The sequence below is a fragment of the Erpetoichthys calabaricus genome, chromosome 15 (assembly GCF_900747795.2).
Source record: "Erpetoichthys calabaricus chromosome 15, fErpCal1.3, whole genome shotgun sequence".
NCBI lineage: Eukaryota > Metazoa > Chordata > Cladistia > Polypteriformes > Polypteridae > Erpetoichthys > Erpetoichthys calabaricus.
In genome coordinates, this window is record NC_041408.2 from 3,954,963 (window position 1) to 3,967,949 (window position 12,987).

The 12,987-nt window shown below is 42.1% G+C and overlaps 2 protein-coding genes across 4 annotated transcripts in view; one reads left to right on the plus strand and one right to left on the minus strand.

The window, feature by feature from the left end:
• The window catches only part of brox (BRO1 domain and CAAX motif containing), a 445,085-nt gene extending 444,852 nt beyond the window's left edge, over nt 1–233 (plus strand). Inside the window, exon 14 of the transcript XR_007933582.1 lies at nt 209–233. The gene's annotated coding sequence lies outside the window, so the exon portion shown is untranslated. The remainder of the gene's footprint in view (nt 1–208) is intronic.
• susd4 (sushi domain containing 4) overlaps nt 1–12,987 on the minus strand; it is a 59,355-nt gene that overhangs the window by 32,569 nt on the left and 13,799 nt on the right. The gene's annotated exons all lie outside the window — the stretch shown is intronic.

A 12,987-nucleotide genomic window follows, 5' to 3' on the forward strand; every position in this document is an offset into this window, starting at 1 on the left:
TAAATGAGGGAAAAACTGACTCAGAAATTCAACATTGCTAAACTCAAAGCACGATGAGACAAAACGACGCACCGGTAGACAAAACATATAATGCAGCACAATTGAGAAACTATTATCCACATCAGCTAAGAGGAAAACACCGCAGCTGTGGTCTCAGAGGAGAGCCCACTTTGTACACACGGATGACTGCATCTTCCTATCATTCCAGGGACACTCCTGCAGCCTGATGGGAGCTGTAGTCCCCACATTGTTGCTGGTTTTGGGTTGTCCCTTTCCCATTACAATCTCTCTCCCTGACACATCACATAGCATATATTATAAGTTGAACTGATAGCAACGCATATACAAACTTTCGTGAAAATGCACATGATTGGTGAACAAACAGACAGACGTACAAATAGCAAAGATTGCATTTATATTGATTAACCAGCCAAAGTACCCGACGAAAATAAGCAGGGTGAAATATTAATTTGGAAATTCAATATGGTTAAAAACGCAACCCACGAAGAAACGAAAGACAATGTACTCTCAAACTAAAGGTTTAATCCAGCGAGACAAGCTGCTACTTGGATTAGTTTAGAAAGAACATGCTATACGTGCCTGTGATCTCCTCCATCAACTGCAGTGCACTCCTGCTGCCTGATGGGAATTGTTGTCCCTGCATCAGCGCTGGTTTTCAGTTGCCATTATTATAACCTTCCGTAGTGTGAGACGTTCTTGGTGGTGCAAGTTTTAAATGAAAAAAATGGTGCAGCTTGGGCTCCGGGTTAGGGGGTGTTCAATTTCCTCCCGGTGGGTCATAATTAGGATACTTCGCCAACAGAGAGCCTGAGCGTGAGAGCGAAAGAGAAGGTCAAGAGATAAGAGGAACGAGAAACAAATATGAAAGGGAAAAGACAAGAAGTTAAAGAGGAAGAAAAGTATATAGAGAGTCGGCATAAGGAGAAGCAGGAGCAAGAACATGGAGGCAAGTGGTTGGGGAGGGGTCCCAAAGAGAGCGAGTGATATCGCTCCTGCTGAGTGATGAGGAAGTGGGTGAGGGGGGCTGCTATTGGAGGTCATGTGATAAATGGCAATGGTGGGAGTCAGAGCAGGACTCGGGGTTGGGGGATTCTTGCAGATGGTGAGGGATGGCAGCAAGAGACCCAAGTTGGGTTCTGGGCACCCCAGTGGTGACCCGCTTGTGACGATTAGGGTGGAAGCCCTTGGGAGACAGGATTGTGCTAATTGGTGGGTCTCCCAGTAGGCTAAGAAGACCTGAAGAGGTGAAAGCAGCAGGGACAATTAAGGAGGCGCCGAAGCTTGTAATGATTTTAAAGAGAAGGTCCCGACAGCGTTTTAACGTGGCTTTTAACCTTGTTTTGGATTTATTTGTTTATTTCTGCTTTTAACGTCCACCATCATCACTCTTTTTAATGGATTATTTATTTATTAATTAAAGGACTGCGCTGCACTGGTTTGCTCATTGAATTTTTAACTCCTGACTAATAAAAGCACCTAAGCATTTCAGCACCGACCACTTGCCATCTTGTGTGTCCTCCATGGCCTGCTCATCCTGTGTCATGGGTTCAAAAAGTAAGGCAACTGCAGCCAACCCGGACTGTCACACCCCTGTCCCCTAATATGACATACATTCTTTATTTTAAGACAGGTGTGGTGGATGGCCGGGGGTCTTGATGGAAGGAACCAGGGGAAGAGGTCATGTCCACAGTAAAACCTCCTCTGTAAAAACAAGAGGGCAACCCCCCTTGGATTCCAAGGGGTCCACAGTCTGGGAGCTTGGCAGCTCAACCCTGCTGGGGCCCATGGGCACTGCCAGGGGGTGCCTGGACAGTTCCAGAGCCCTGAACTGCAGCATAAGATTGAGCAACACCTGGCAAGGACAGGAGTTATGAGGAACAGTCAGCATGGGGTCAGAAGAAGGAGGTCGTGTTTTACTGACATGCTGGAATTCTATGATGAGGCAACAAAAGGACACGAGCAAAGTGGAGCTCATGATATTATCGATGTGGACTTTCAGAAAGCATTTGATAAGGTGCCACATGAGAGGGAGGGCATCAAACTAAAAGAAATGGCAGTTCAGGGGGTGGAGTGTAGATGAGTGCAGAATTGGCTCAGACACAGGTAGCAGAGGGTGATGGTGCAAGGAACCTCATTAGAATTGGCCGATGTTAAGAGTGGTGACCAGCAGGAGGCAGTGTAGGGGCCGCTGCTATTTTCAATAATATATATATATATATATATATATATATAAATGATTTAGATAGGAATATAAATAACAAGCTGGTTAAGTTTGCAGATGATACCAAGATAGGTGGATTAGCAGATAATTTGGAATCTGTTATATCATCACAGAAGGACTTGGATAGCGGATAGGCTTGGGCAGATTAAATTTAATGTCAGTAAATGTAAAGAATTACACATAGGAAGTAAAAATGTGTGGTCTGAATACACAATGGGCGGTCAGAAAATCAAGAGTCCACCTTATGAGAAAGATTTAGGAGTCATAGTGGACTCTACGCTATCAACTTCCAGACAGTGTTCAGATGCCATTAAGAAGGCTAACAGAATGTCAGGTTATATAGCGCCTTGATGTGTGGAGTACAAGTCACAGAAGGTTCTACTCAACCTTTATAACACACTGGTAAGGTCTCATCTGGAGTCCTGGGTGCAGTTTTGGTCTCCATGCTACAAAAAGGACATAGCAGTTCTAGAAAAGGTCCACAGAAGAGCAACTAGGCTGATTCCAGAGCTACAGGGGAGGAGTTATGAGTAAAGATTAAAAGAGCTGAGCCTTTACAGTTTAAGCAAAAGAAGATTAAGAGGTGACCTAACTGAAGTGTTTAAAATGATGAAGGGGATTAGTCCAGTGGATCGAGACGGTGACTTTAAAATGAGTTCATCAAGAACACGGGGACACAGTTGGAAACTTGTGAAGGGTAAATTTCGCACAAACATTAGAAAGTTTTTCTTTACACAAAGAACGATAGACACTTGGAATAAGCGACCAAGTAGTGTGGTAGACAGTAAGACTTTAGGGACTTTCAAAACTCGACTTGTTTATGTTATTTTGAACGAAATAAGTGGACAGGACTGGCGAGCTTTGTTGGGCTGAATGGCCAGTTCTCGTCCAAAGTGTTCCAATTTCCACCACACCCAGAAGTGCTGCCAGAAGAGGATCTGGGTGCATTTTAAAGGAGGCCGCCTCACTCCGTTTGAGGAGTCGGAGTCAGGAGGTGGAGGACAAAGCTTGCGTGGAGTGGAGGAAGCAGAGAAGAGAGAGAAGAAGAAAAGAGAGAGAAGTGGCTGAGCCGTATTTGTTGGTGATTTGTGGACTGTGTGCTGAAAAGGCAAGGAAAGGAATAAACTGTGTCCGGGTTTGGGGGAATTGCACGTTCTCCGGCTTCCACACAGGCTAACGGGAGGGCACGCGCAAAGTTTAGTGAAAATGGGGTCAGATATTTTTGCGTGATAAGCGAGCAATATAACAGACAACTTCCAATTTTATTTCTACAGATGAGAACTCATAACCAGTGCTCCTCTAGTTTCTATGAATCTCCCCCTCTGTGGTCAACTCACAGCCACTCATAAACCACAATGTCAGATAACAGACTAACTTAGCTGTGCTTCTCCAAAATTACACAAAAATCAGAGGTATCCCTTTAAGTCCATTAGACTAGTTAAGCTCTCAAAACAGACCGCAAAGTTGAGAAACAGCCTGGCGCATCTCCAGCTTGGCACAACCACAAGCCCCATCTTTCGGAATCCTCCTCATCGTGTTGACAGCAAACCCTTCACTTTTCTGTCATGGATGCTCTGTGTCATTTAGGAGGACTTGGGACTCAAGAAAGCTCCATTTACTGAGGTCCAGGTCACCTGCATATCAGTCCTTAATACAGATGAGGTCCCGATCCCTTGTTGCCCTCCTTTAGAACTGTTTTGTTTTTGTCATTTCAGTGCAAGTCTGAGAGACCCCACGTCGAGTGTTTGCAATACACACGTCAAGAACGGGAGTGCCAGCTGACAGTCTGCAATGGGATCGGATGAGGAAGGTCGAGTTTCACAAATATGTAGGAATTGTATCAGGAAGCAAAAAAAATAAAAGCAGAAGACAAAAGAGGGCCCTGTGATATTATTTATTAGAAGGATTTTGATAAGAGAGGATGGCAATCAAACCAAAAGAAGATGGAATTCAAGATGTGGTCGGAAGGTTGGGTACAAAATGGACTCAAAAAACAAAAGAAGCAAAGGGTTATGGTGACGGGAACGTTTTCGGAATTGGGTGCTGTTAAAAGTGGTGTCCAGTAGGGGTCGGGGATACTCTTTTTTATTATTCATAAAAGATCTGAAGAAGAATAGAATTCATAATAATGATGATACTGAGTGATCAATGACCATAAAAAATGTAGAATGTTTTAAGCATAAGGTCGACAAAGTGTACACACCTATGCTTTAGTTTCACATAAAATATTTGTATTTTGTGATTTAAAGCACATAAACCTTCACTGCCATTTTATTATTGCTGTCATTTTATTGGTACATTTGAATTTTGTTTCTATAAAATTAATGTATGCATGCATATTTGCATAGTATGCAATTTGCCAATTTTTACATGTACGGATTAACCGGTACCAGGTGTTACCTGGGCATAAATAGAGGAAAAATTCTAAATCTGGAAATCCAAACATGGATAAAGAAAACACACAAAGTGATGGAAACAATCCAGCAAGGCCGTGAAGTTGTTATCCATATTAGTCGAGAACAAAACACTGCGCCTGTGGTCTCAGAGGAGAGCCCACTCTGTACGCACTGATGATGGTGTCTTCCCATCATTCCTGAGACTCTCCTGATGCCTTGTGGGAATTGTAGTCTCTGCGTCAGTGTTGGTTTTCAGTTGTGCTCCTCTCATTACAACCCCTCTCCCTGGACTGCCATATAGTGTATATTTTAAGTTATTGACGAATAAACACACAGACAGACAGACATGAATATTAATGAGTTACCTTGGAGTCTCGGAGGGCATAGAAATATTTTTGATTTTTTTCAGCATGATGTTATTTCATCCATGAGACCGGCAGCAGAATACTCAGGCCTAACGCTGTAAAGCAGATCATTACATGTCACCTCCAGCCTGACTCGGGCATAACCGCACTTACATAGAATTCCAAGCCGGGGGTCAACACCAAGAAGGTTAAGGTATAACCCCATTTTTGTTAATCAGTTACTCCTTTGAGAATAAAGTCCTTCCTTTATGTTGGCAGAAGCCGAGTTTAAAGCTGAACGTGAATGATTGTTCGTTGTTCCATCATTACAGACTTTCAGCTTTAATTCAGTGGGGTGAACAAAACGATTGCATAAAAATGTGAGGCAACTAAAGCATTTTATGAACACAATCCCTTCATTTCTGGGGCTCAAAAGTAATTAGACAAATTAAATAACTGGAAATCAAATGTTTTGCTTCAATAAACTCCTGGGTTGCTTTGGCTGTATGTTTTGGGTCATTGTTCATCTGTATCATGAAACGCCGCGGCTGCTTCTGTCCTGTGTCACATCATCAATAAACACGAGTGTCCCAGTGCCACTGGCAGCCATGCACGCCCAAGCCATCACACTGCCTCCCTCCACCGTGTTTTACAGATGATGTGCTATGCTTTGGATAATGAGCTGTTCCACGCCTTCTCCATACTTTTTTCTTGCCATCATTCTGGTAGAGGTTGATCTTGGTTTCATCTGTCCAAAGAATGTTTTTCCAGAACTGTGCTGGCTTTTTTAGATGTTCTTTAGCAAAATCCAATCTAGCCTTTCTATTCTTGAGGATTATGAGTGGCTTGCACCTTGCAGTGCACCCTCTGGATTTACTTTCATGCAGTCTTCTCTTTATGGTAGACTTGGATATCGATACGCCCGCCTACCCCCTGGAGAGTGTTGTTCACTTGGTTGGCTGTTGTGAAGGGGTTTCTCTTCACCATGGAAATGATTCTGTGATCATCCACCACTGTTGTCTTCCGTGGACGTCCAGGTCTTTTTGCGTTGCTGAGTTCACCAGTGCTTGCTTTCTTTCTCAGGATGTACCAAACTGTAGATTTTGCCACTCGTAATATTGGAGCAATTTCTCGGATGGGTTTTTTGTGTTTTCGCAGCTTAAGGATGGCTTCTTTCACCTGCATGGAGAGCTCCTTTGACCGCATGTTGTCTGTTCACAGCAAAATCTTCCACATGCAAGTACCACACCTCAAATCAACTCCAGGCCTTTTATCTGCTTCACTGATAATGACGTAATGACGGACTTGTCCACACCTGCTCATGAAATAGCCTTTGGGTCAATTGTCCAATTACTTTTGAACCCCTGAAATGAAGGGATTGTGTTAAGAAAATGCTTTAGTTGCCTCACATTTTTATGCAACCGTTTTGTTCACCCCACGGAATTAAAGCTGAAAGTCTGCACTTCAACTGCATCGGAGTTGTTTCATTTACAATTCATTGTGGTAAAGTACAGAACCAAAATGAGAAAAAAGTTGTCTGTCCAAATATTTATGGACCTAACTGTATATTAAATGGCAAATCCAATACACAACAACAACAACAACAATCAGACAAACCTCCCCATTCTCCAGTTGAAACATAACAATGAACCACAACAATAAACACTCACGACAATGTCCTTATACAGTCCAATATGGCCATGGTTTGGTGTGAAGAGGAGAATCCCGAGAATAGCTTTCGTAGAAAATGAGTAAAACAGTCCTACTGGTGGTCCTGAGCAGCAAGGGGTTAGATTTGCAGGAGCGCTCCCTCTAATGACACACGACAATGAATCCACCAGTTGATGACACACAAGACAGTCTGTTCATCCGAATGGGAAACGATCCTGGGGCACTACCGACTTCTGAGACGACACGTTGGACATGATACACAAAAACACCGATCTCCAGTTGCTCCATCTGGCCCCCCTTTTCAAACTTTTACGCTGGCCTCTTTCATCACCAGCAGCCCCTACTTCTGTTCTAGTCATGCTATGCAGGTAATCCCCATTGGGCTGCTGGGAAATGGAGTTCTTCCCACGGTAGCACTGCTACAGGGTTTTATGTTTATTTCTGGTGGTCTAACTATAATCTGAGGGTTATTCCATCGTTACACAGAGTAAAGACATTAAGAATATTCCATTAGTATTTAGCTCAAAGAGGATAAAACTAAAAATTCTATTTTCTCTGTTTCATTCAGATTTAAACCAAGCAAAATTTGAAATGAATTTACCATAGACATGACCTTAAAGCAGGGGTGTCGAACTCCGGTCCTGGAGGGCCACAATGGTTGCAGGTTTTCATTCTAACCACCTTCTTAATTAGTGACCTGTTTTGCTGCTAATTAACTTTTGCCTTAGTTTTAATTAACTCGGCTCAGACCCTTTAGTTCTTCTTTTTTCCTTAACAAACAGGTGACCAGCTAAGCACATTATCTGAACATAAAGAAAGGTGATGGTCTTGGTAAGGTTGATATCTCAGGTCAGTAATCAAAAACAGAAAATCAACATGTCTGCTGTAGCAGAAAGAGAGCAGCAGCAAGCCAAAGTAATGGGTTTAATTAACAGCCAGAATTGGCTTCTCATTAAGGAACTGGTTGGAGTAAAATTGGTTGGAGTTTGAAGCCCCAATTTAGCTGGTCATCTGTTGGCTCGTTTCACGTCTCATTTCTTTTTGGCTGTCATTTAATGAAGAATCAATTGAGAGGACTGAATCCTTAAAAACAGGGCTATTAAAATGAAGGGAAAAGGAGATAATTAGCAGTGAAAACTGGTCAACTGTTAGAATGAAAACCTGCAGCCACTGCGGCCCTCCATGCCTGGAGTTCGACACCCGTGCCTTAAAGGATTTGGGTCTTACACCAAAAATATCAAATTCACCTCGAGAACACGCACATCTTAACTAAGCGAGATCCAAACAGAGGACCACCTGACCAGAGTCACATGATAGGAATCAGCAAATCTACAACTGGCCTACTGGACATGACCCATCACAGTGAGGATTTACAACAAAGAGGAGTCGCCCACTGTTGCCGGTACACCGACGTATGGAAACTTCACCTCCAGCCTGCGTGCTTACTGAAATCCCTTTGCCACCACGGCGCCGATTAAATCAGATTCTTCAGGGTTCACATTTGCATCTTTTTTCGCACTTCACTGCGCATTTTTTCCCACCTAAATATTTTTCGCTGTCCTTTCAAGCTGCCGCTCTTTTTCCACCCCTACTCAGCTTCTGCTTTAACCAAATTTAAATTTCAAAATGATCTGGAACAGGAATGACTCAATTAGTTTTTTTTTTTTTTTAATTACTAGAAAGCGGTCTGGAGCTCTGATAAAATATTTAGCTCAGTTAAATATATTGCTCTTAAGCGAAAGGCAGAATTTGAAGGAAAAAATTAATGAGGCGAAGCCCACATGGGGATGTAAAGTGTGGATGCATTAAATGAAGTGTGCAGCGGGTGCAAGAAACATGCAAGCAATTTGCAAAATGAATCACATTACGGTTTAAAAGAAAACAAACAAACATAAGCAGGAGCAGAGGGGGCTCAAGTGCAGTTGTTGTCTTTGGGCAGGGGTCTGTAAAAAATCAGTCCAAGATGGCCATAGTGGCCCTAACCCAATTTTTTATGAGAATCAATGAATTGTGTAATGGTCATGCAGCAGGTTTATACTTCAGCTTAGTTGGCTCGATTGTTAAGGTTGCCCACCCTTAACCCCCTTGGCACTAATCCTGAACACCTCTCTGGCTCAGAAACGACTAAACTACTAAAATACAAATGTCTGTGCGTCCAGTCCCTCCAAGAAATCTGATTGGTCAGTTTTTAGCTTTGGTGATGCAACAAAAGAGGAAGTGCGAGTAGGAGATGGATGATGAGAAGTAAAGGCGCCTGCTGTGTCGCACATGGGTGTCTGAGGATCACTTACTAGGTATGCTGTAACCTGCCACGACAAGAAGGGGGCGCCAACACTAAACATTTCATCGCTTTTCTCCTTTTTAGCTCAGAGAAGCCGCCCTATGGAAGACACTTTCCAAACTTGTAATATTTTTACATATTTTTTATTGAGGATTACTTGTGTTCTGTTCTGTGTATTGTATTGTTATTACCTCACAGGTGGCGCAGTGGCAGTGTGGAGAGCGCTTTGAGTAGTGAGAAAAGCGCTATATATATTATATACAGTGGGTATGGAAAGTATTCAGACCCCCTTCAATTTTTCACTCTTTGTCATATTGCAGCCATTTGCTAAAATCATTTAAATTAATTTTTTCCCTCATTAATGTACACACAGCACCCCATATTGACAGACAAAAAAAAGAATTTTTGAAATTGTTGCAGATTTATTAAAAAAGAAAAACTGAAATATCACATGGTCCTAAGTATTCAGACCCTTTGCTCAGTATTTAGTAGAAGCACCCTTTTGAGCTAATACAGCCAGGAGTCTTCTTGGGAAAGATGCAACAAGTTTTTCACACCTGGATTTGGGGATCCTCTGCCATTCCTCCTTGCAGATCCTCTCCAGTTCTGTCAGGTTGGATGGTAAACGTTGGTGGACAGCCATTTTTAGGTCTCTCCAGAGATGCTCAATTGGGTTTAAGTCAGGGCTCTGGCTGGGCCATTCAAGAACAGTCACAGAGTTGTTGTGAAGCCACTCCTTCGTTATTTTAGCTGTGTGCTTAGGGTCATTGTCTTGTTAGAATTAAGGCCAAAAAGTTCTATCTTGGTCTCATCAGACCAGAGAATCTTATTTCTCACCATCTCAGAGTCCTTCAGGTGTCTTTTAGCAAACTCCATGCGGGCTGTGTGGAGACAACCTGGCACTGCTCATCACTTGTCCAATACAGTCCCCACAGTGAAGCATGGCGGTGGCAGCATCATGCTGTGGGGGTGTTTTTCAGCTGCAGGGACAGGACGACTGGTTGCAATCGAGGGAAAGATGAATGCGGCCAAGTACAGGGATATCCTGGATAAAAACCTTCTCCAGAGTGCTAAGGACCTCAGACTGGGCCGAAGGTTTACCTTCCAACAAGACAATGACCCTAAGCACACAGCTAAAATAACGAAGGAGTGGCTTCACAACAACTCTGTGACTATTCTTGAATGGCCCAGCCAGAGCCCTGACTTAAACCCAATTGAGCATCTCTGGAGAGACCTAAAAATGGCTGTCCACCAACGTTTACCATCCAACCTGACAGAACTGGAGAGGATCTGCAAGGAGGAATGGCAGAGGATCCCCAAATCCAGGAGTGAAAAACTTGTTGCATCTTTCCCAAGAAGTCTCATGGCTGTATTAGCTCAAAAGGGTGCTTCTACTAAATACTGAGCAAAGGGTCAGAATACTTAGGACCATGTGATATTTCAGTTTTTCTTTTTTAATAAATCTGCAACAATTTCAAAAATTCTTTTTTTTGTCTGTCAATATGGGGTGCTGTGTGTACATTAATGAGGGAAAAAATTAATTTAAATGATTTTAACAAATGGCTGCAATATGAAAAAGTGAAAAATTGAAGGGGGTCTGAATACTTTCCATACCCACTGTATACACAGTACCGTGCAAATGTTTTAGGCAGGTATGAAAAAATGCTGTAAACAAAGAATGCTTTCAGAAATATAAATAATGATTGTTTATTGTTATCAATTTACAAAATGCAAAGTGAGCGAACAAAAGAAAAATCTAAATCAAATCAATATTTGGTGTTACAGTAATCCCTCCTCCATCGCGGGGGTTGCGTTCCAGAACCCCCCGTGAAAGGTGAAAATCCGCGAAGTAGAAACCATATGTTCATGTGGTTATTTTTATATATTTTAAGCCCTTATAAACTCTCCCACACTATTATAAACATTTCACGCACAATTATACAGCATAAACCCTTTGTATTCTCTTAGATATTAGGTAAGATTCGTTGAAATTATGTATGTAAACACAGTTTACATACAGTAAAACCTAAATATTATTTTAAAGATATCGAGCGTCTCCGATATCACATATGTTACAGCCATTACGACAGACAGGCCACCAGCAATAAATACGTACAATGCAAGAAAAATTGCATACAGTAAAATGTGTGTACAGTGACACTAAACTATGTACATGTAATAAGTACTGTACGTAGATAATTAATTATGGTTACTCACCAACAATGATACGACGACTTGTCCGATAACGATGAGTTTAATTTTACTGCACAACAAAGGATAGCGTTACAGCTCTTCTAAAGGAGCCTCTTCAGGCGACTGCTTAGCACCGCCGTTGTTCTTCTTCCATCACTCTTCAATCCAAAACCCTAAAGCAGATTCCATCCAGACTACTGCCTTATCACGTCCACTTACAACTCATTTTGCGCCCTGGTTAAAGGACACTGCGGCTGTAGATCTTATATGCTTTTCCTCCTTTTTAAATAAAAAGAATCGTGGACTCATTGATGCCGTAATGGTGTCCTGCAGCGGTGTAGCTGTTCCCTTCCTTCAACTTATCCAAAACTTTTACCTTTTCTGCAATCATTTGCATCTTCTGTTGGCGCTTGGACACGGCCCCTGAAGCAGTAGCAGGAGCACGTTAATGCTGAATGAGTGAGATGAGACTTCCTTGTTAATGCAGCACTCCGTCGCTGAGCCAATCAGCAGCACACAGGAACTTAACTGCGTGCTCTGATTGGGTAGCTTCTCAGCCATCCGCCAATAGCATCTCTTGTATGAAATCAACTGGGCAAACCAACTGAGGAAGCATGTACCAGAAGTAAAAAGACCCATTGTCCGCAGAAACCCGCGAAGCAGCGAAAAATCCGCGTTATATATTTAGATATGCTTACATATAAAATCCGCGATAGAGTGGAGCCGCGAAAGTCGAAGAGCGATATAGCGAGGGATTACTGTACTACCTTTAGTGTCTCTCCAGTAATCCAATGTACAGCAAATGCCAGAACTCCTGCCAGCTGAGAGTGCCAAGGCCAAAGCCTGGACCAGGAGTTGCACCTCACACACTGTCAGATATGGTCTGAATTCACGGATATCGCAAAGAGTGAATCTGCACGACCAAGAGCCCAGCACAACATGGTCAATGAAGATCAACACCCAGTAGTGTGGTAGAGAATTGGACTTTAGGGACATTCAAAACTCAAGATGTTGCAAAATGTCACTTTGGAAATTCACATTGTATGTGCCTTATTGTGACAAAATTAAACCTAAAATCTCAAACAATAATCACACACAAGATAGGCAGTAAATAAAAACATCATGGAAATGCTGCTAAGTGAACAGTTGTTCGCATACATTTCATGCTGTTAATAGCAACAATTAACATAATTCAAAGATGAACATCTGCGGCTACCGTTGGATAATCTTCTCAGGCTCCTTTCATTACCTCGTTAACAGCGCTGCTTAACACCAAGTGGCGATCCTATCAGATTGTTGGATTGTTTTCCATACTAGTGCCATCTGTGAAGCACTTTACATGTAGATGAATTTTGCGACCATCTGAGAGAATTTATTATAGTGTACAATGCCCTTTTTCACAATAAATTACACATATTAAAGTATTAACTTCTTTATTACTAGCTGTGCTGCCCATCTGAAATGGGCTGAAAACAAAATAATCAATGTAGACCCCAGTGTTTAACGTTTGCAGTGCACCATCTATTGGACTGTATTTTGTAATGCATGTAGTGCAAAATTGCATTGCATATGCCATTCCAAAAGATGGCACATCACAAACATTTGTTTTAATAAAACACATTAGTTTGTGTGGTACCATCTCTTGGAATGACAAATGTAGTGCATACATCTGTTATATGGCATTTGTTATGGGATTCATAAAAGCAATGTAATGGTTGTGATGTGCCACCTGTTAGAATGACTACATCACTACAAATGTTTGTGATGCGCCATCTGTTGGAATGACAGAGACATAATAACCAGATGGATACAAAGATGAAAAAAACACATCCTTTTATTGAGGTGGATGTTGGCAACACA